Consider the following 19626-nt stretch of genomic DNA (forward strand, 5'->3'; position numbering starts at 1 on the left):
TATGTCCTGCCCACACGGGAAAAAAGCATTGTCTTGCATTTCTCTGAGAATCCGGCTACAAGAAACCAAGCTGTGAAACAGGTTGCTGTGTTTCCATACCTTAGTCTTGTTTGTTGCTCCCAGCTCGAAAGGGAGCATGATGCTCCCAACACAGGCTGCCTCTGCCTGGTGGGGTGTTCTCCAAGTCCTGTGTGATAGCTCATGGGTCCAATCCACAGCTGGTGAGAGCTGGCGGAGATGCCATTGACCTTGATGAAGTAACATACATTTATGGCAGAACATTAGCTAGTTCTGTGCTTTCTAATATATCTAATATACATCTAATCTATGTTATCTAGTATCTACATTATGTGCCTAATATCAGTGTCCTTTTGTGGTCTCCAGTGATGCCCTCGTATATCTCTAAATAAATGTTACCAGAGCTAAGCCAGTGAGAGGTTTACAAACCCATGGCAGAGATAGTTCAATGCCAGAACTATCAATTCAGAATGTCTCTGAATAATTGGTTATCACACACTTCAGTATAAAACTGATCTTCAGTGATACCCTTCTGGCTGTGCCTCATCATTCCTTTTTGTTTTGTTTTGATTCCCCAGCAGAAATTTCTCTCTGCCAGCTGCCTTTGTAACCTGGTAAGAGCATTGCGAGCTGCTGATAAATGATCTTTTATTTTATTTTTCATCCTTGTAGTGGTAAATTCTTGTGTCAGCACAGAGGCGATGCAGGTGACTAACCTCATAAAATGTAGTAAATGATTAATAAAATCTCAAATAACAACAGCTCCGTGGGCAGATCATAACTTGCCAGTCTTGAGCAGATTGAATGCCTTTAGAGGACATCATCTGATTGCTCTGTGGGGGAGATTTTTTTAGCCATGAGTCACAGAGAAATCCCAAATGAGGTACAGCTCGAGAGCAACAAGAAGCAGACCAGACCTTGATTTTCAGCCACAGGGAGCACTTGCTGCACTGAGTGATTTCAGTATGATCTTGGGTCCCTCAGGCAGGTGCTGTGCTGCAGTCCCACCTGGAACCAAGGTACCGGCTTGCTGAGCACATGGCCACTGAGGAGCTTGTGCTTTAGCGTCTGAGCAGAGGGACGTGTGTGAGCATTTGGAGATGCTCACACATGTGGGTGATGGAGGGATGCTTTGCTAAACTGCAGTCATGATCCCAGAGAGCCAGAGCAACTGCTCGTGTAAATTCCCAACTTTTTATTTATTTTTTTTCTTTTTAAAGATGGAAAATTACTCTTTGTAATCTAAATTAGACACTGCAGGTGGAAAGGCTGCTAGGCTGAGCTACAGTCTCTGCAGATTTCAGTGGGATAAGGTTCTGACCTTCAGTGACAAAAGTGGTCCTCTCTTCCTCAGGCATTTCTGCAACAGAGCAACTGTCAAGTGGGCACTTGGGTACTAAACAGGAGCAGACATTACCCTTCAGAAATGTCTTGCCTGGATCCTTGCTTGGGTTTCCCAGAGGAAAGCTGCATGGAGGCCAGACCACCAGGCAACGGGACTGGGAAAGACGCACACAGGAAGATGTTTTCTGTCCATATTTAGGTTTATAGAACCTGCAAAATGGTGCTACACAGGCTGTACTTCAGCTGTATCCCCATTGGTTTGGCATTACCAATAGTATTCTTGCAGCACACGCAAAAAAATGCCTTTCTTGAAGCAACTGTTTATTCCCTGAAGGCACCATATGGGACAGAAACCTCAGAGAAAGGGAAACAAACTGTACTTTTCCATGTGATTCCAATTATTAATATTCCAGTATTGGCCAAGCACTTGTAGAGCTGTAACGAGAACATCCTCTTATACGCTGTTTCCAGAATTTATGCACAACAAGCAATACATAAATATCAATTAATGAAGCAACTATAAAAAAAATAATTAAAACATGAGAGGATAGAAGCCTCTATTTAGCCCCCTAAAAAGGAAAGACATGCTCACAAACCCCTCTCTCCTGCTCAGAAGAGAGCTCTCAGTTCCAGAGGAAGGAAACCGTTAATTTTTTTTTTAATTGCACAATACTTTTAATTGATTTCCATAAGCACCACGAACAGCAAAGGGGGGAGTGAAAAATCAAAGATTTCACAATTAAATTAGTACTTGGGAGCTGTCTCTTGCCTGTTGGTTATGATCCAAACTCCCTATATCCTGTAACCTGCCTGTGGTGGCAGACGTGCAGACAGGAAGCAGCAGCCTGGCTCTAGTCCTCCATGAAGTCCATAATGTCAGGGCTTTAGTAATGGCACCTACACAATAAATCCGCATCTATAACCATGAGCACATTAGTTAGCCTACATTAAAATTAAAAACTGCACAAGAAGACAACGGAAGGTAAAACCTGGACTCTCATGAAGAGGTTGTTTTTTTTTCCACCCTGTGTTTCAGCCACAATCTGGACACAGTTTGCTGGCTCCTGAGCAGCCACAGGAGCCTCCCCATCAACTGTCCCGAGACAGAGCTCATCCTGCTGGAAGGAAACAAGGAACAAAAGCTGGGAAATGGGCAAGCAGCTTCATGGGCTGGCCAGACAGGGAGCCACGGACTGTGCTTGGCGTCCAGCATGGGCAGGCTTCAAAACCTCCTGCAACCTGCTCTCCCGTACCCCAGATGACATCTGCAACTGTGTTTTCTTTTTCTCTGTGTGTCACAGTGATCTTCCCTTTGGGTCCCCAAAGTGGCATGAGCCATCCTGGTGCCAAGGAATCATCAGCGAGAGTCATAGCCTGGTAATGGACTTGAAGACCATAGGTTGCCAACTGCAAAACATTCAGATCCTGTTTTTTCTCAGGCTTTTCCAGCTGAGAGCCAGGGATGCCCATTCACTTTCAGTGATGAAAAGGTGGATCTATGTTACTGCCTTCTACAAAAAAATAACTGGAAAATAGGACAACTCAGTTATGCTTTTCCTGCTTTTCCAAGAAGTGCATGAAGCCTGAATCCACAGAGGGAAGGAGCATGCTAATGCTAGAATAAATAAAAGCCTCACTGTCCTCTGCATGTTTGCTTGCATCTACCTGAATAAAATACTAAGTCTTGGGGGCTCAGGGTACTCCAAGTGACCAAGCTCTCCAGTAGCTCCCGAGCATCCCTCATTTCCCCCAAGGTGACCATTACACTGGTGTTTGCTGTACATCACAGTGCCCTACAGAAACATCAGTTCATGGGCACATGGCTTATCTGTTACATTGCAAAAACCCCCAACATTAACACTACACGCTTACTTGTTGCCTTTTATCTGACAGATGGAAAGGGTTGGACCCTCATTAATGCTAGCAACTGTAATGATAGTATTTTATTTCTCCAGCACCCAGTGCTGAAGTTCCTGCATGTTTCTCTTCAGGCAGCACCCTGTTGACTCTGTGTGCAGCTCGAGGTTTGCCCAGCTCAGAGCCAAGTGCCAGCTCAAGCCAGCACTTCAGGAACTGATCAACGCTGCTTTCATTCCAGGAGTTCAAGGTGCTTAGCAAATGACTGAACTTCATTTGACCTACAAAATACAGTGCTTTTTACAGCATCTACCTCAGAGACTGGTGAACAGTCTCAGATTTCTCTGATTTGCTGAAAATCACTGCGCGCATGTGCCCAGCTATTAGGAAAGAGCTGTGGAAGGCACTGATCTCCAGGCCATGCCTTGTCCCCACCTGTTCGCTCCTGCCCTGCCCAGGCAAAGGGCACCTCTCCATTCCTAACACTTTCCTTCCTCACTACGAGCCACTCTCTGGGATTATTTTGACTTCTGCATTTGTTTATTTAACATCAAGAACACCATTTGTTAACCACAATGGGTAAAAACAACAATATTTTGCATTTGCCTGGGGTTTCTTCCTTGAAGGTTTTACAAACATTTTGAAATCAATTCTCACAGTGAGCTGGGCAGGTCAGTGTCTAAGTTAATGTCTATGTATTGCCACAAATGGCTGAGGATGATGTTCAGGATTTACAACAGTGCAACTCAGAGAAGTCAGTCAAGACCTGGGGAAGGCAGCAGTTGGATCAGTACCAGAGCTCAGGATTACCAGAGTCCCCACCTTAAATCTACTCTTGGCTTTCTGCAAAGTCCGGTTACAAGGAGGTAAGCTGGGATAAGGAGTCCCACCTAACGCTGCGGCAGGATGAACTCAGCTTGTGGCTTTATTATTCCCAGACCGTGTTGTTTTGCCTTTTCCCTTCTTTCTGTCCCTTCAGTAGTACTTAGAGCAGTGCTTACAGCAGCTGGCTCATCAATCCCCTCCCTGTTGACAGGGAATAGCTGTGCTGGAACTGTGGCCAAACATCCCAGTGGTGGTCAGTTGTGGTGAGCACTGCCACAGCTCTGCCTCAACCAGGGACCTCCATGCCTTTGCTGCCTGCAACCCTGCCTCACCTCAGCTCATGCACCAGGATGAAGCAGAGTGTAGAGCCCGTTTCCTCATTTAGCAGAACTTGTTATTTTTCTCTTTTATAACCTGCAGCATTATCAGCAGCAAATTACTGCTACTGATAACTTGTTAGCAAACAAAATGAAACACAATGCCACTGACGTCTGTATGAAGCCACGTCTGAGTGGCTCTGGCTTCTGCTTATTGGGCTTTCAGTATTCATTAAGGCCGGTAAATGGTATGTGTTTAAAATGCTGATCTACGCAGCATGTGTTCAACTCTCAATCTGCCTTAGCTGAGACAGCGGCTTTTACCAACTCTGCCGCCTAACTAACTTGATATATCATAGCTTCCGAAACTCTGTTTATGAGGCTGTTTTGTTTGCAATGACTTAATATCTTTTCACATGGGAGAATTTATCAACATCTGTGCATCACATTGCATCGCATGTGCGGGTGGCCTTCATTGTACTTGTAATGCCGGAGCAGATCTGGGGAGGGGAGTCGCTCTGCTGGGAATCCTGTGACTGCTTTCCAAATGACAGCTAATTTAAAAGGTGGTGCTTCCTCTTACAGAAGGAAAAACACGTTATCATTTCCTCTCCTGTCCTTTCTCGTCTGGTTGAGAAAGAGGAGTGCAGGCAGTGAAAAGGACGGTTGGGCTGGGGAACTCCCTGCCATGGGCTGCCAGCCAGGTTGAGCTGCAGATTAAAAGATGGATTGGATATTGCTACTGATAAAATATTATACTTGTGCACATCACTAGGCACTGAGCATTCAGGACATTCTGACACTGACTGTGTCCTCTCCAGTCACCTTGACCCTGACCAGATAAGATGCTCTGTGCTGTTCTGGATCCTCTTGTCAATTAAGGCTGCAGCCCCATCATATCAAGCATACACAGAATATGTTCCTTAGGGTGAGTACCAGCAACTTTTTCTCCTGGAAACCTGGCTCACAGTCTCCCAAAAGCATGAGCCACTTTGTGCAAGGCATGTCGCTATTAGGCAAAGACTGGGCACCTTATAGCAGCTTAATGAGATAATCAAATGTCTTCCAGTGGTCTTGGGATCCACTCTGGCCTCCCTTTTACAAACTGAGGCAGCTCCTTATAAGGAATTTCCTTATAGAGAAAATGTCTCTATGAATTTGTGGCTTTGTTGAGAGTGGGGTTGTTTTGGGTTTGTTTTGGTTTTGGTTTTTTGGGTTTTTTTGTTTTGTTTTGTTTTTTTTGAGTCAGGATAAAAAAGAAAAAATAGCTAAATATTAAAACATCAGAAGCTTTCTCTGGTAGGATTACATCCAGCTTTACCAGAAATACATGTGGTTTCTTACTTATCTGTCCCTGAGGGTGGAAGACAGACATCAGTGTCTCCAGAGAGACTGCAATGGCAACATCAGATAACATAAATGTGAAACGCTTTGGGTTTAGCATGCACAAGCTTTTCTAGGTCTCTCTGACGGTGTTGGGAGCTTATGTCAGTGGCAGATATGAACCCAAACTACTGGACTGCTCATCACCCCTGCACTGAAAAGCCTTTAAGGCAGTGGCACCTTTTCAAGCCGCCATGTTGCCCAGCTCCTCAGCTGGTTTAACCCTGCGGCAGGAGAGCACCTTCTCTATGAGCCTCTTCTTGTTCCTCAGCCAATACATCTCTGTTCCCACATAAAAAGGAATTTCTGCTCCTGTCAGCAAGCCTCATACCTATTTTGCGATAGCAGTGCATGAGAACAAAGGCTCCAAGTTCCTGGACTAAATGTGGGGGGGGGCTTTTCGCAGTGATTTGAGTATTTTTGTGGAGGAACTGCTCCTCCCTGCACTGTCTGTAACTTTGCATGCCTTGAAGGCTGCCTTTGGAAAGTCCATATGTACTTCATACCATTAAGCATGAGTATCAAGATTTTCACTCACAACACGCCATTATTATTATTGTTTTTATTACTGTCAGCTGTTTCCATGTGCACGTGGGGAAGTACATTTCTTAAAAAGAGCAGAGCGTGGCCCACTGTAATGAAGCAACCTATTATAATAGGATAATAGGACCTTAGAATAGACAAAAATGAAGGGTGGCATACGAGCAGTACCAGAGAAATCCTTGACATGTTCTTTTTAAAGGCAACAACAACATTTAGTATGAGATTTCTGTTTGGATCAGACAGCAAAATTTTCCCTATTTTCAAGCAGATTAATAGGTCTGCTTTTTGTCTGTTCTCAGTAATTTAGACTAAATGAAATATGGTGCATGGGTAACACAGGTAATTGTTTCACCATTAGGAAAATTCTAGTTACTGGAAAATTTCTTTGGCTGGGCCATAGACAAAAATCAAGGAAGACAGCTATTCTTCTCACTTGGGAAAAAGCAAATATTTCATGTTGCTATTCAGAAGTTGACTGACCCAAATGGAAAAGCTATCTTTGAGCTACACAGGGCATCATTAGAAGGAATAGAGAACCAAGGTGCTGCTCATCCAATTTCATATCTCTTTATGCATCAAATTGGTGTTACAGCAATAGTAGAAGTAGTCCACTTGTAAACACACTTTACTAGGTCACACAGCACATTTGTTTCCAATGTACTTATTCCTGGAATTTGGCATGTAACTTCTCACCCACAGCATATGTGGAAAGTTTTATTAGAAGGGGAAAAGCAGTGAATAAGTCACCAGTCCTGAATTCCTAGCTTGGCCACTAACTCAGACCATCGTTATGCAAACAGCCACTTGGTTATCTGGCTTCACATATACAGACTTGCTGTTGTGCAGGGCTGGGGAAATAAAACAATACTTTGGGGCAATAACTCTCTGTCTCTCCATTTACCTACATATAAAATAGCTCTAAAAACACTTCACTTCCAAGGTTGAGCTGATATTTATGGGTTTCCTTAGAAATCTTGGAGGGGAAATGCTGTTAAAGTATGGAGAATGATTGTTAACTGATGGAAAGCTATTTTAATGAAATATGCTGGCAAGCTTCTCTTTACTGTGTGGTGCCAGTGCTAAATAGGCTGCTTGAAGGGCTGCTTCCCCTGGCGCATTTGTTGCTTGGTTGTTCTTGGGTTTTGTCATCTCTCCTTCATGTCCTCCCCAGTAAATTCACTGTCAGCTCAAAAGCTGAAGGAATCCATAGCTGTAACATGTAATCCTCACTTGAGTTTCTCACCACTGGGAAGCGTTTCTCTGGATGGTCCAAATGACATCTACCTCCCTTACATAACCAGCCCAAACAGCTCAGCCAGCTCTTTCTTCCAAAAGCTTTCACTGGTCCCAGCTGCTCTGTGGCATTTGTGCTTTGGCCTAGCCCATGCAGGATAAACAGCGAGTGGATACAAAGGGGATCAGAATAGATGCAGAGGAATGACTTTTAATCATTATGAGTTTATTGGGAAGCATCAGTGGCACTGGTGGCAAAGAGCTGAGCCCAAGTCTGAGACCATCACCTTCATGTGGGGCAATCCCTCATCTACAAAGCCCCAAGCATGGTCCTTCCTGTGAGGTTTAGGTTTTTTTCGCTTGTGTAGAATCAGGTTTTAGCTGCGGAAGGCACAAGGAAGCAGTGGCTACTTGTGAAGGCTGAGGAGCAGACTTGCAGCAAGCAGTCAAGCTCTCCCCAGCCCTTGGAGCAGTTGCACCCAGAATGGGAAACTGCTGCGAGTTCTCCCAAGGCACATGTTATCAGATATCATTTCCTTGTGAATGATCTTTTTTGCTGGAATTGAACCTACATGTGCTCTGCTGAGAGGACCATTCCTCTGATCTGTCCCCATCCAGAGGCAATCTGTCCTCACAGCCAACAACTGGTGCAGACTGAGAAGGTCCACACACAATCTGCCCAAATATTCCTGTATCACAGTCACATCCTCAGTCTGAGCAGGGGTAGCAGCTGTTTTTCTTCAGATATTTTTTCCCTAGGTCTGCAAAACGAAGTGACTTTGGAGAAATGTCCCAATGCTTTCTCCTAAGAGCTTTGGGATAGCCATAAACCCTAAATACAGGTTGGTGTCTTCTTTGCTCACACCAGGCCTTCAAAGTGCCATGAAGAACCAGAACTTTGTTTTGTGACCATCTCTAGCTGTTATCACATCTCCGGGCATAGGAAATAGTTTGGTAAGTTCTCTCATGTTCATTGGTCCCCTGCCAGTGTGCAGTATGAATGGTAAACCAAAACAAACCTAAAAACTCCTGAAAGCAGAAATTGTTGTAGAAAGATTGACTTCTGCAACCTAGTGCTACCTTCGAGGAACACAGCAAAAGCCAGCCAAAGACACCATCTGTTTGTGGTGGAATGTGTAAATTTATATCTATTTTTGAACTCTTGAGTTATGAAACTGGAAATGTCTCAGCTGCAGTGTGCATAGTATATGAAACAGCATGGAGATCCACTCTGTATTTGATCCCAGGACACGTGGAGAGCCTACTCACATTGAAACTAAATGAAGCAAGTCTGTAGCAGCCCAGCAGGAAACACTGCAAAACTTGTGTGTCTCCTAGGGCATTTGCAAAGCTCTTTCAGAGAACTCACCAGGGCTTGTCATGGAAAAATAATAACTGCTTGATGGGCCAGTTTCCCACATTATGTATCAGGCATTTCCAGTGACTTTTCCCCCCAAATCAGCTGGCTTTCTGATTATGAATCACATCAGACAGAAGCCTCACTGTATGGTCCTAGTTTTTGGTTCTTCTGTTCTCTTTCACTGGTTCACCTCACGCCTCCTCTCCTTCCTACAACACCTGTTCCTCACACCAAGAGGATGACCTGTTCATCTCCAACCTCCTTAAAATATTTTGGAGGGATGCCTAAATCCCTGGGAAGACAGGTCATCCACCATCAAAGGCCAGCAGCCCAAATGGCACAGCAGGTCAGGAGCTTTGCCAGTTGTTCTGGGTGGCCCAGAGGTAGGTCTCACCTACTGACCATAGGCTGGAATCCTCTGCTTTGGAGACCAGAACTTCAGGTTAACATGGGCCCTCGATCTAATAACTCCCAGCCTCTGGTACTAGTATGTATCAGCCTGTTGTCCACTATGTCTATTTAAAGTGGTAATTCTTCAGGGCAGGAATATATTTGTGAGTGGTTTTGGTCCACAGGGTCCAAAGTCTTGTTGAATTTTCAGCATGCTCTTATACTACAAACAGTGATGAAGATGGGAAAGAAAACAAACAGCCCCTGGAGTGTGGAGCATTTCCATGAACTATAAAAAAAAATGCTAAATTCCATTGGCACAGAATGATCACGGTGGTTTTTTTTGCAAGTGTGAATATCCTTAGCCTTTGGTGGTCAAGGTGAGTATTTTCTTACCCGTGTTCAAGCCTATTAGTCAGGTTGCATATTAGAGAGCTCTTTCTGATATAACTACCCTGCTCATTTGTCTCACAAGTACACTGTACCCCCCTTGATTAAAGTTGCATAGAGCCTTCAGCTCTGTCAATGGTGTAATTTGCATTTTACTTGGCTTACAAGCCTTGGGCCTTTGTCTTGCGTTATATAGGGTATGCTATACAACAATTATCCTGGAACCAAGACAACATGGTTTTGCATGGTAATAAGCTATTTCTTCTTCATAGCTTGGCTCATGTTGAAAGGATTGTATTCCAGTCATCTTCTAGTCATTTAGCATGATTCTTGCATGTATTTTCAAAAGGTTTTGGCCAGCCACAGTGTTTTGGGATGGTATGCATATGGTTGTTAGCACTATTTGCTACCAGTCCTCATGCTGGCAGGGCTGACTGCAAATAATGTGGAACAGGTGAAGATTCTGTTGGATTCTTTAATCATCATTCAACTGCTTAACAATAGGGTTTTGAACTGTTATCAATTTCTTAAAAAGTAGATTTTTTTATAGCTTTGAGGCCTTAGCTGCATGCCCTGAAACACTTTAAGCTCTCTTAGCGTGTTCTTGTCCTCTCCTGATTTCACAGTGTTTGGGCTCTTTCCTATTTATTAATGCTGCACGTTGGATAATTACAGCTCTTCTCCTTTGCGATCACCTCTGATCATATTATAATATCCTTTAATCTTCATATGAAATTTCCGTAGAATCAGGATCCAGAATGAATCTGAGTATTATTGATCAAAATAATATGCCACTTCTTAAAAGAGTCCTTACCGCAATGTGTACATCCTTGCAGCTCATTACAGCAGAATTACTTTGAAATGCAGTCTTGTTCCTTTCTCTTTAATGGGAAGACATGGTCTAGTCTTGATTATACTATTGTTCCCCCTTTCAATGTAGAATTAACATCAATCAGCTGGAGAGCATGATTGATTTTCTAATTAATAAGGCATTTGTATCAGCTTGCCTAACCACACAAAGCTGAATGGGTTCCCTACTGTATCCGAAAACTGATTTTGTGTGTGAATTTACTACTGGACTTGGGAAGCTTTTTCACTAGTGGTAAGGCTAGTTAGGGCATCCTTCATGTAGAGGTCTCCAGCGTAGCAAATGCTCTAAAGCATGTTTCACCAACTACCACAACCAGATTTAAAAGCTTATTTTGAACAATGACTTTTGTCCCAAGACTGAAAAAAAAAAATAAATGTAAGAGGTATGGGAAAAGGAGAATAAATGCCTTTCAAGGATTGGTCAAAATACAGTGGTCAGTGCAGCATTGCCTTGCAGGAGCCCTAGGGGATGGGGCTGCCCAGTGGCACTGTCCTCCCCAGGCTGACGTGTTGGTTAGGATGTCCTGGGGCTACTCTACCTTATGTCTTGCTGCCCTTCAGTCAGCTTTGCATCACTTGTTTGGTTTATGCCAGAAAGCCCTGGTTTGTCAAAATGACCCAAAATGTCAGGCTTTACCCTGAGCTCTGGGAGCATCTGTGTGCTCCCCCATGGGGCTGCATGCCATCCTGTCTGCATGTTGGTGGCAGCCGTGCCCTCAAAGAAATGCTAGAACGTAGAGAAACCTCAGCCCTCCCAGCTCTCTTAAACGTCAGAGGTAGTGGCTGGACAAGGGAAAGGCCAATTAGTAACCTTAACTCCTCCCTGTGCCAAGAGTCTGGCTGCTGCAGACATGAGACCAGAGGGTCATAGTGTAACCAGATGGTGACGAGGAACTGGGGCATGACCAGATGGTGATGAGGAACTGGGGCATGACCTTGGTGAATAAGTAAACAGAAAACCTGAAGGAGATCTGTCCCACTTTGAGCTCCTATTCTTGGTTACAGTATCTAATTTACATCTGTAAATCACTGCTGCAGGGTTGAGGAGCCCTCACCTCCCCCTCTGTTTTGACAGGCAGCCAGAGGCGCAGCTGCATCTGCAACAATACACCCAGAGCAAGCTGCATGCTGGGAAGATGGTGATGAACACAAGCAAAAGCTGAGCAGAGAGTGTGTCCTGTGGGACCCAGGTGCAAGAAAAGCTCTGGCTCAAGAAATTCTGGTCTAATGCACCCGTTTCTTGCATGTGACCTTCCTGCACTGCCAGTCTTAGGGGAGCCAAGCTGAAATCAGTGAGAAGAGCTGGCATCTCCTTTGGTTTGCCTCTGATCTGGCTGTGCTCTGAAAATGGTTTAATTCCCATTTCACATCATTGTGTCTTTCAAAAGTACAGAAAGTGCAGTCTCTGCACTTGCTATGGATCTCCCTTTGGCCACATGGTTCCCAGGAGCAAAAAGATGGAATAAAGACCAAATCTTGCAGGCAAACCAAACAAAATGAGGTCAAACATGTTCCATGATTTTAACCTACCTTGTAAATTTAATGCTGTGTGGATAAGAGCATGGTGCAGCTTCTTCACAGTCTTCTGCCCTGGCTTACATTTCTCCAGCTCCCTTGCACTAAGTTATAAATCTGATAGTGAAAGCTATACATCAGCACAGGTTTTGGCCCTTAGTCCTTACATACTGTCTAGAGAATTAACAAGCTTCACTGCATTAAAATAAATAGACTCACATGCAAGCCCAAGACGATTTAAGTCATCTCTCTGGTGTGAGAAGGAGCAGCCACCCATGTTGTAGTCACTGCGTCTGGGTCAGACAGTTGGGGATGGCAGCTCACAGGCTGCAGGGGGAACAGGAGGACTCACACCACTCACAGCTGCAGGGAAAATGTGAATGTAAAGCTTTTAGGGAAAAAAGACTCTGTGCAGGCTGCTACAGACCACAACGTACTGTGCTTGGGGCTGGGGGATTCCTGTCCAGGGTGAGCTCATGCACTTTAGTCCTTGAATTATACGGCTGAAATGGTGATACTGGGTTAAAAACAGGCAGTACTGACAATAAAATGAGGACACCACAGTGTGGCTTGAAACTGTGCTAATATAAAGTGATTTGCTACATGCAACTTGATGGCATCTCATTCTCAGTTGAGATATAACAAAATTCTTTTGGAGCTGTGCATCAGACCAGCCCCGTCATTTCAGTCCAGTTTAGGGTCCCAGAGGACAGACCAATTTGCTGCTAAGGAAAACACCAGTCTGCACCAGCACCTTCAAGTTCCTCAAACCAGCAGCCGAGCACACAAACTCTCAAGGCCTTTTATGTATCCACATCCCAAGTAACCTGATATAAAAAGTTACATAATTTCTCTACCTAGGCTGAAAAATAAAGAAAGAAAATGGCTGTGGGTTAATCAGGCAGCGATGAGGTGGACAGGCTGAGTTCACAGAGCAATCCCTCAGGTCACCACCCATCAGCCGGGCAGTGGGACCTGCGTAGGGATGCTGCTGGCCAGATGAGACAGTGCAATCTCTTGAAACCTCCACGCATGAGGTTTAAGCTAAAATATTTCAGCACTCCTTGATAAGATTAAAAGCACACGCTTTTACAATGACTCAGCTGACCTGAGGTAAGGGAGGAGGTGATGAAGCGCATGAGCTTTTGTATATCCATCACGTGAGACTGGTACAGGCCACACGGCTGTGGGGACCTTTCCTCTCCTGGTGCCCCAGCTGATCAGGGAGGAGATGTGGGGGCTGGAAGTGCTCCATTTGGCCATGGCTGAGTGCCAGGGAGCAGTGCTGGGTGAGGGACCTCCTGCCCTCCTTTGGATGCTAAAGGAAGATTTCCAGGTCTTGAATTAACCTGGGACGTTTTTCCTGGTGCTGCCCTTATTCCGAGCTCTGCCAAGACGCAGATGGCTGCAGGCAGTTGCAACCCCAACACACAGCTCTGCTGCCAGAACAGTAAAACCCCATCACCCAGGCAGGCTCCTGCTTCTTTGGCTTTTTCTTCACCTCTCAACCTCCTGACAGATACCCATCGATGTTTATATCACTTATCATGACACACATATCCATCTCGGAGATGCTCGCATTGTTTCTGTGATCTTTGACTGGAGCAACATGGGATGTTGGAGCACTAAGTGCTGACAGTTCTTCTTGCAAGTTGTTAACTTGATTCTCGTTTAGATTTTATTTGTCCTGTGTTTTATTCTTTGGGGGAATTTTTCATCCCTAATTAATCTTGGATCATGTAATATTTTGTAAATGCCTTATTGATTGTTCTAAATGTGCAATCATTTATTGTTTTACTTACTCCATTGGCTGAATGGCATTTTGGTTTTTGAGACCAACTCATCCTATGCTCATCAATTCGAAATCACTGGAGTCATTCCATGAATAACTGATTAATTTTATCTTGTTAATAGATAGGATACAGTCATCTTTTGTAAATGATTTTTTTTCTTTTGGTTTCCCCAGAATAGGAAAGGACATGAAATACTAACCAGGCTTTCCTAAGCTAGACCATCTGTATTTTCCAGTCTTTTTGGCTGAGTGATGAGAAGCGACAGTCAGCAAGTCTCTGCTGCAAATTCAGCCTGGCCAGCCAGCAGAGTGAATGGCATGGGAAGGCATCCAGCTCGGTGCATCTGAAGTAGGCTGGGACCATCCCCTGGTAGCAGAGCTTGTTCTCATCAGTTCAGAAGACCTCAAGAAAGACCTGGTGGAATACAGATATCTCTGGTGCTTTCCATAAGGCAGAGTTCTGTCGTTTGGATGTCCAGGATGTCTGGTGCATTGCATACTCTCAGTCCCTGAATTTCAGATATTTCACCCGTTAGCAAAAACACGACTGACGTCACTCAAAGCTTGAAACATGGTATTATTTATTTCTTTTTTCCTGTAGATGTTTTCTCTGTAATGAGTTGAGCAGGCTCCCCAGCTGACAGCAGCTCTGCGGTGGCAGGCCCAGTGCCAGTAAAGGCACAGCTCTTTGCAAAGCGAGGTTACAGTCTGTGATACCTAACTCAGGTCTGGCAATGGATGAGAAAAGAGAGATGTTTTCATCTCACTAACTGAAAAAAAGATCTTGCTTCTTATCTATAAATACACTTATCAGATTTCCACCTGTCCTCTCTGGTGTACTAAACAGCCTATGCTACGTTCTAGCTTCTGCTAGTGAAGATGTAGAAAATGTTACGATTCTTCATCATCTGCTTAGGAGTAGAACCTCCCTGGGCTCAGGCAGCTTGAGGCTGTGCTGTGCCCAGGATGGCCAGGGGCAGCCCTGCAGCACTGCTGATTTTGGTGATGTTATGGAGAACTCTGAACCCAGTTACTGTCCTCTTCCCAATTCTTCCTTATTCTTAGGGAAGCCACTGCCTGTGAGACAAAGTCTACCTGTAATATCTCTGACAACAAATTGTTTAGGAAAGCTACTGCACCTTGTAGGTGCAACAGGATGTTCACATATCAAGACCTGATCCATAGTCCATTAAAGCCAGTGGGGTTATTCCCATTGACATCTGCAGGCTGTAGATCAGGAGGCTTTTTGATCTAGGACCTTTTCCCAGGAGTAGGGTATTAGCTTTGAAGTGTCTTCTGTCTCTCAAAAAAAAAATTCCATCCTAAAAGGTGAAATTACTTAACTCACTGTGTGTGTCAGCCTTTAAAATAATCTGCATCTGTTTTCTTAATGTGCAAGTGGTGTCTGCAGAAACTACAGATTAACCAGGGTTAGGCAAAACTCCATCTCCCAGCTACAGAGCAGGAGTGAATTCCCGTTGCTAATGGAAGAGTTAAGAACATAACTCTGAGCAGCTGCCTGCTTAAAATCTCCAGCAAAACCTGAGGCCAGGGCAAATATTTTCCATTTCTTACAGAAATTAAAAAAAAAAACCAACATTTTGTTAAAGGCCAAATCAAAGCAAAATATTTAGAAGTGGTTTTAAAATTACTTTTTTACTAATTCATTTTAATTGAATACTGGTATGCTTAGTCTCAGTGGACCTATCACTGCAACAGCTGAGAAGGAGGGAGCCCCTCTCACCCATTGCCTTGTGCTCTGGTGCTCCCCAGAACAAGCGCAGTCATTAAAATAGATGCACAGTTTACAGGCAGTATTAGGTAATATGGAAAGCGCTTGGGAACTTGGAGTGAATCACACTGAACAAGGTGAGAGTGGAGAATTTCAGGGTGGTTATTTTCAACACATCAGGCTCAAAACGAGTGCTATTATTTTTAACATTAGTCATTGATGTCATTGTAGCATCTGCTTGAAAGCTGATCAGGTTTCAAACGACCTGCAAAAAAGGTGAATATGCTCATGCATGTAGCACACCATGCACTGGGGATGTACAGTTTGGTCAGATGCTGCCACAGCACAAGGGGGTTAACCCGTCCATGGCATGATGCACAACGCACAAGCACCCTCCATGCACCAAGGACAGTAACTGTTCAGCTGCTGCCTGGGAGGGAAGCCTGTGCTTGCAGGGAGATGCAATGAGACTCAGGCTCTTGTTTTCTCTTCAGTCGTACAGAGATGTGGCTCACCAGTCATGTGTGGCGTCACCCAGCTGTCCACGGGAAAAGATGGGTAAAGAAGGGCTGGGGGATAAATGCCTCTTGGTTCTTTCTGTCATAGGTCGCCTCCCTCTCTCACCCCTGAAATATTTCTGAGGAAGGTTTGTCTTTCCTTAACCAGAGAACATTGTGGGTTGTCTCTGTGATATTAAAATCTCTCCTGATTTTCTAGGGGTATTCTGTTAATTAGTAGTTTTCTCTTCACAACTACGCTGTAAATGGAAAGAGTACATACTAAACCGATTGCCCTACTTCTGTAGCTACTCAGAGGAATGCTAAGATGAATTAACATGCATAGCAGAAGGCTTATGACCCTGGGAGACAGAAGAACCTGAAATAACCTTAATATCCTGTCAACTTGCATTACTGAACCTCAGTGAACAAGAAGAGCCTATTTAGTAGTCTGTCTTAGAGGAAAAATTAATATCTTTTATCTGGCTTATTCCTCCCTCTTTTCAAATGGAAGTGTTGTTTTTATCTCTCCTGGCTTTATTTTTATGAGGTACAATAAAGCTGTGTCACCCCCCTGTATCTCCTCATCCTAAATAACACTTCCCCCTTCACAGACTGGCTCAGCTCCCGAGAGATGCCTTTCTCATGCTATTGTGTAGTGAAAACCATCTAGCCAGGCTGGGCAGAGGGAGCTGAGTTAACCCTGCATGTTGCTGCGGTGGCACATAGTGTCCACGTGTGACACTACCAATGCCATCTCTGCTCCTATGTACTCTGTGCCCCTGCAGAGCCAGCGCTAGGCAGTGTGGAGGCGCCATGCTGGGCAGAAGGAAGGTGAGCTGCCTTAAAATTGTGCAAATCCCCTCTTCAAATACTGTATTGTGGATTTCAGAGCTGCCCCCACTGGTGTCCTGTCTAAGCCTTAAGGACCTGTATTACCTGCACCGCTGCCTGCTCTTTATGGCCACAAACGCTGGAGTCCAGATGAGATTTCACCCAAACCCCAGATTTTCTGCTGTCCCCAGTTTTTGCAAGCTGGGTGCCTGGTTCACCCAAATGTTTGATCCTGCTGGAGAGCTTGTCTGTCATCGGGCTCCCCTTTTCAATGCACAGCCCAGCCCTCCCAAGGCCCTATGGTTACAGAAAGAAATATTAAGAGTAATAATACTCTTAGTGGAATATCCATCCCCACAGAAGCCACCCAAGACATCATCCAACCTGGCCTTGACACCGCCAGGGTTGGAGCATTCACAGTCTCCCTGGGCAACCCATTCCAGTGCCTCACCACCCTAACAGGAAAGAATTTCCTCCTTATATCCAATCTAAACTTCCCCTGTTTAAGTTTGAACTCATTACCCCTTGTCCTGTCACTACAGTCCCTAATGAAGAGTCCCTCCCCAGCATCCCTATAGGCCCCCTTCAGATACTGGAAGGCTGCTATGAGGTCATCATCATTAATTATTCCTCCTTCCCTCACCTTTCCACTTGGGGTTTAGCTCAGCCCTGATAAAAGAGGGGTTATTGCTTTAATTAAAAAATAATAATTAAAAAAAAAAAGGTCAGAAATGCATCTCACAATCACAGAGTTCAGCCTAATTAGGACTCAAAAACACACATTGCCTTATGCATCTGTTCCTGAGATTCCCTTTCAGTGTTAAATACATGCGAATGCACCTACCCTGATAATGGTGTTTTTCTTACAGTTCACAGGGAGCAAAACTTACCCTAAAGAGGCAGAAACACAGAGGAAAGACCCAACCCATGCTGCCAGTCCCCCGGGAAGCTTTTCCCCCAGAGGAGAGAGAACTGGAAGCAGAAAGCAGCCCCAGGATTTGGGACAAGTTCCCGTGTCTTGGGGGGGTGAAAATATACTGAGCGTAGAAATAGGTCAGAGATAAAGCAACGCATTCTCCAGTCACCTTGCTTTCCTTGCTTAAACAGAGAAAACACCAAAATCTGCATTTCTATTCAAAGTGAAGGCCTTTGGGCTTGAAAGCCCAACTAGCAAATGCATAAAAAGGGAAAGCAACAAATCCAAGTATTTATCATGTATGAAAGAAATTAGAGAATACAGTGAAGAGAAAACCTCATGGGGGATGCATACAGTATTTATTCAGGCTACAATCTAACTCTGTGCCTGCTGAAGTGAATAATTCATTTCTCACCAAGGACAACAGTAAAACTCCCATTTAACAGAGTAACAACATTCTCAGCCCAGCCATCGCTCACTGCCTGTGGGTGCAGTGACTGCTGCCCACCTAGCCCCTTACCACTCTGTGCAGGATTTGGTGCACAGGGAGGGGGCATAGGGGCTGTTCTCTATGTGCAACATGTAATACCATGGCACAGGATGAGAATACTTTTTTTAAAGATGTATTTGGAGCTGCAGGGTGTGTATTTTCCATCTGAAGGGACTGAACATTCACCCCACCTCTCATGGCCTTAAAAGCAAAGTGTGAAGACAGGGTGAGGAGGCTGCAGGATCCAGGACAAATATTTTGGCACTTACTCTGCAGAGGCAGGAGGATGTGAGTGCATGAGAAGAGGCAGCAGGAGCTGAATTAACAGGTCAGCCAGGCTCTCTCAGCCCTGCTCCCTCCCCTCCCCGGCTGATGAAGGGGCCTTCTTTACATCATAACCTGTCAAAAATGTAAACGCAATACATCAGCCTGCTGTAGCAACTACAGCCAGAGGGAGAGGAACATCGCTGGGGTGCCGCCAGGCATGAGGGAACGCCTGGCTGCAGCATTTGAGTCATCCATGCAGTTCTGAGCACACATATTTTGTTTGAATCCAGTTGTCAGCTAGTTATTGTGTTTATTTTGCCTCACATTGCCAGAACGGGGTTATGGCGTTGCCAAGTGTATTCCCATAGTCTGGCCAGCTTACCTGACATTGAGGGGTGAGCAGTGGCACAGCTTGCACCATCCTGGCTTAAAAGCTGACTACTGCAGGGTCTTACATTTACACTTGAGGGTCCAGAAAACTGCCGCAGCAGAGAGTGGTAATAACAGAAAAATCATAACAAACTAGGAAGCTGCAGATCCCAAAGTGTGAGATGACAAATTGCCTGCAAAATTGCCCGGAAGACAGAGGAAGCTAAAGATGGAGAAACTTCTCTTGACTTTGGTTAGAAAGGAGATGGAGAACTCAGCTGTTGATTCATTCATACTAGTCCCTTCTGCTCAGATTTCCTCTAAAACTCCACCAGGGCTGTGGGAAAAACCCTTTATGAAAATTCATATTGATATCATAATTTTCTAGGTTACTCTCTTTTCCACTGCAGCTCAAACCAGCAGACCCTTCACTCTGGATGCTTCCCATATAGAGTGGCCTGTGAAGTCCACTTGTGGTCCAGGAAAATTGCTGGGAAATTTGGGAATTGTCAAGAGCCCCTTATATGACTTTTCTTTTTTCTTTTTTTTTTATAGTTGCTTGACAAGAAGAAGGGGATGTGCACACCTACCTGTGCACAAAACATGTAGGAACACAGATGTTGCTGGGAAATAAAGGCAAAGAGAGAAAGCAAAAGACTGAGGTGGGGATGAAGCCGCAGAGAC

General features: G+C 44.6%; 1 long non-coding RNA gene across 1 annotated transcript in view; it reads left to right on the plus strand.

Moving 5' to 3' along the window:
* LOC130600344 (uncharacterized) overlaps window positions 1-19626 on the plus strand; it is a 37797-nt gene extending 18171 nt beyond the window's left edge. The window contains exons 2-3 of the long non-coding RNA XR_008972436.1: window positions 14012-14255; window positions 19498-19626. This is a non-coding gene — a long non-coding RNA (uncharacterized LOC130600344). The remainder of the gene's footprint in view (window positions 1-14011; window positions 14256-19497) is intronic.

The sequence above is a fragment of the Pezoporus wallicus genome, unplaced genomic scaffold, assembly GCF_028554395.1.
Source record: "Pezoporus wallicus isolate ANWC-B61680 ecotype Strahan unplaced genomic scaffold, APGP_CSIRO_Pwel_v1 contig_6899, whole genome shotgun sequence".
NCBI lineage: Eukaryota > Metazoa > Chordata > Aves > Psittaciformes > Psittacidae > Pezoporus > Pezoporus wallicus.